A 4,016-nucleotide genomic window follows, 5' to 3' on the forward strand; every position below is an offset into this window, starting at 1 on the left:
ACAGCTGCCAGCCAAGCAGGAGGTGCTGCCGGGCGCCGGTGGCACAGGCAGAGCCCTGGGGACACGCTGCCCGCACTGCAGGCAGGCCAACTGCTGCAGGGGGTGCCCTGGAGGACAGCTTGGCACGGATTTCAGCAACAGAGCCCTAACTGGCTGACTATCACTTATATCCAAAGACCTGGCCACTGCTGAGGATTTTGATCCTGTGGGATTTTTGTCATCTTTGAAGTGGGCTCAATGATGAGCTGTGCCTCAGTTTACCAGCCTCTGTGGGCAGAAAACGTACCACATCATGTTGCTGCATGGGTGGGGAGCAAAAGCCCCGTGACCTAGGAGCATCTCTCTCAAAGGACTTAAAAGAGGCTCAAGCAATTTTTTCTAGCACTCATTCTCATTTGAGCCCCAGCAGTTACTGTGTCTCAGGCACCCCCAGGGTTGAACTCTCAGCCTGCTCCTTCCCTTCCTTGGCACCTCAACATGGAGCAGCCAGACCTGCTCTCCCCACAGCCTTTGCTGTCTGAAACCCAGTTTCTACTAACCTTTATGCGCAGTCTTTTAGAAAATGGCTGGGGTTTATAAGCAATTTTTCTTCCACAAACAGATTTCAGTGTGCTTGCTTAGGACCCGGGGCACCACCTATACTGTGAACTACAAATAAGGAGTAGGTCACAAAAAGAACCCTAAAAACCCCTAAAACATCCCTTGTGACAAACTCCATCACAAGTGGACTCCCAGCCTGCAGCACTGGGCATAATTCACAGCGAGAGAGGCATTTTGCTTCATCCCAAGCAGGAAACAATCATTCCAACATGTGGTTTCTTTGCTTGGTACTTGTCTTTCATTTTGCATCCCCGAGCCACTGCAGGATTTGCAAACTTTTAATAACTCCAAGAACAAGCGCACTAAAGCCTCAGAGCAAGGGGAAAGCCCTTTTCCTGCCAATGAGGCATATTATTGTCAATACCCCATTGTTGTACTCACACTCACCACCCCTTAAAGCAATTAATGGATAAATCAGAGGTTTTTCTGTGGCATTTCTGTGGGTGGAGTTTATTCCCATCCTTATCTGAGCAGCGGATCTTTCCCACCAGTAACCTGGTGCCAGGGTGTCCCACAGCCTGTGACGCCGGAGCACACTGCAGAACAAACAAACTCAATTACAGGAGGATATTTACAATTGCTGACCAAACTCTCGATTTCCTTGGTAAGCTCCTCAAGACAATACGCTCCAGACGCTGGCCTCCAATTGTACTGTCAGAAATTCATACAGGACCAAGAATGAGAAAATATTGTGTTTAGATTTGCGATAGGCAAGCAAAACAAATGAGCAATGTTTTTGGAGGGTCTTCCCCCCACCGTGTGTTTGTTTATTTTTACAGCCACAGGATGGAGCAGGGTGAGTGTGGAGCCTCCCCTTGCCCACCCTGCCCTGCTCCTGCCGTAGCCAGCCATGCAGCTGGCAGGCACTGCTGCGCCTTCCCTGGGAGGGCGAGGAAGAGGGACAGTGCCGCATCTTGTGCAGGAGGCTTGTTGTGGCCCAGAAATCGCGCAGTGCCTTTACTGAGCTTGTTAGAACAGCCTTTCCCAGGTCTGCCAGGCTTCAAGCAGGAAACTCGGGTGTCAGCATGGGGGTTTCCAATGGAGGATGAAAGAAGCCTTCACCTCCTATCGCAGGTGTAATCCCTGCTCATCCGAGGGGCGCCCAGTGTGCTACAGCTCCCAGCCCTGTCCTGCATGGGTATCTCCAGCACCCCTTCCCCATGCAGCACTTACAAGCAGAGTTAAAATGCCCCCCAGGCAGGGAAGCAAGGCTTTGCTCCTTTTTGGCACTGATTCCATCGCATTTTCAGCCCAGTCACTTCATAGGTCTGGCTCAGAGCAGGGCACGTGCCCAGACTGCAGGCTGAGACCAAGCATGCCTCAGCATCCAAACCCACTCCGCAGTGCGCGCTTGCTGCGGGCTGCTCTCAAGCATGAAGCTCCTAAACCACTTGAAGGGAGAAGTCACTCCTGAATTTGAGCTGCCACAGAGTGTCCTGGGACGAGCACAGCATCCCCTCTGGAGAAGGTCTGACAGCCATCCCCAGGGCGAGCAGTAACATTTCACATAGCCTGGCCTTGAGCTGCCACCAGAAATCAAGCCCTGTGGTGAACGGTGCAGCCCCGATTTATTCCTGGACTGGAGCAACGTGGCCAGGGCTACACTTTGCCATGGGGTGCTTAAAGTCCCATATTATGGACAAGGTCTCTAAGGTTTTTGACGCAGAGCAACTCAGGTTCAGCCTTCATTTTTGTCCCAAGCGAAAATCAGGCTTACATCTGCATATACCCAGACTAACAGCAGAGCTTAACTCCATGTGGGTTGGTGGTTTAACGTCTGGACCAATTCTCTTTTTCTTATTACACCAAGAGCAAATCTTGAGTGACAGCACTGCAAGCAGTGTTTTCCAGATTTGCACCAGCGTAATGAAAACCAGAATTTGGCTCTACATCTTAAGAGATAACACACTCTGTACTCGTGGCCAATATGTTAATGCCTTCCAGCATTGCGCATCTTTCTCCAAAACCTTTGTAAGTCTTCCTTTATAGGTTATCCAGGGATCAAGGTCTAAAAATCCATAAAATAGAATGGCTGTGCAAGATTTGCATTTAACGTAGCATGGCTTTTCTTATCACTAGGGTCTCGTTTGACTGAAAACCTCCATTTGTTATTTAGGGGATTAGGAACGTTCAACAAGAAAAGAGGAAAAGGGGCAGGTTCTGATAGCTATGGGACTTGAATTCAGTAAAACACTGAAGTATAGTCATTTCTGCAGATTTACACCTGACTAATATCAAACTCTGGTCCAGAGAAGGAATATAAATTAGTCTGTTAATGAGAACTGGATTCCAATCAGCTGGATTAGAGTCCTGTAATACTCATGTATTCTACTTCTCTCCCCTTGCCCTGTTAATTGACTGCAGGCCACCCAGGGTAACAAAACATATGACAGAAATATAGTGTATATTTATGTTGGCCTGTCTTGCTGTAATCTCCTTCAGGGTATGACCCAACTTCAATAACTCAGACTTACCCTATCACTTTCTGGCTCATTTCCTTGTGGGCTTATAACATATACAGTGCTTTTCAGTTTATTCCTTGAGTACATTTAGGAAGGGAGGGGGGTGGGGGGAGAGAGGGGGGGGAAAAAAAAAGGAGAAACAGAGGGTAACTGGCTACAAAAATTCATTAAAATCAGTCTGAGGGGTTCCTACAAATATTATTAGCACGGATCACCTCTTGACAATGTTTCCCATGGCCAGTAACAGCATCTTCAGAGAACAACTGGAAGATGTGAGCACTGGCATCAGTTCTGTCCTCAGTGAACTGAGAACCATAAACAACTCCAAGGCTGGGTAATTTATCATTACAAGAAATTACACAGAGAGGCAAGAGTTGAAGTAAAATCAGGTTATATCGTGGGAGGAAATCTGATTGTAAAGGCATACCAAAATCTAGCGTGTCAGCATTCCTAATGGCTTGTACATTCAGCTCTCTGTAGCAGGGGCTGTTTAAATTAATTTAAACCTGCTTGTTCTACAATTGTTTGTGTGCTTCTGATATTATTAGTATAGATTGTCAGGTGACACTATTATAGTTACGCTGCTAGAGTAAGTTCAGAGAAACTACTAATTTTAATAGCAATTTCAAATATGTTATTGGGATAAGGAGGAGGAGGAATAAAAGTCTTCTGCAACTCAGTTGTTTAGGACGGAGGGGTGAAATGCTGTAATCAATGATTTTACCTGAGGTCCAGGAACAGTGACCAGAGGCAGACCTTTTAGTTTCTACAAGCCTTTGTTCCACACCATTTGTTCACCCTGTCTTAAAGCAGGTAGTTCCTAAAACTGAGATTAAAAGAAGCACTGAGTATGAAGATAAATTAGGACTAAGGGAAGCTGATCCCAAGCAGAAGAATGAGAACTGCCAGCCAAAGAAAAAAAAAAAAAAAAGTAGCTGTGCGCAGGTTGAAGGG

This window comes from Falco punctatus (genome assembly GCF_963210335.1).
Source record: "Falco punctatus genome assembly, chromosome: 1".
Lineage (NCBI taxonomy): Eukaryota > Metazoa > Chordata > Aves > Falconiformes > Falconidae > Falco > Falco punctatus.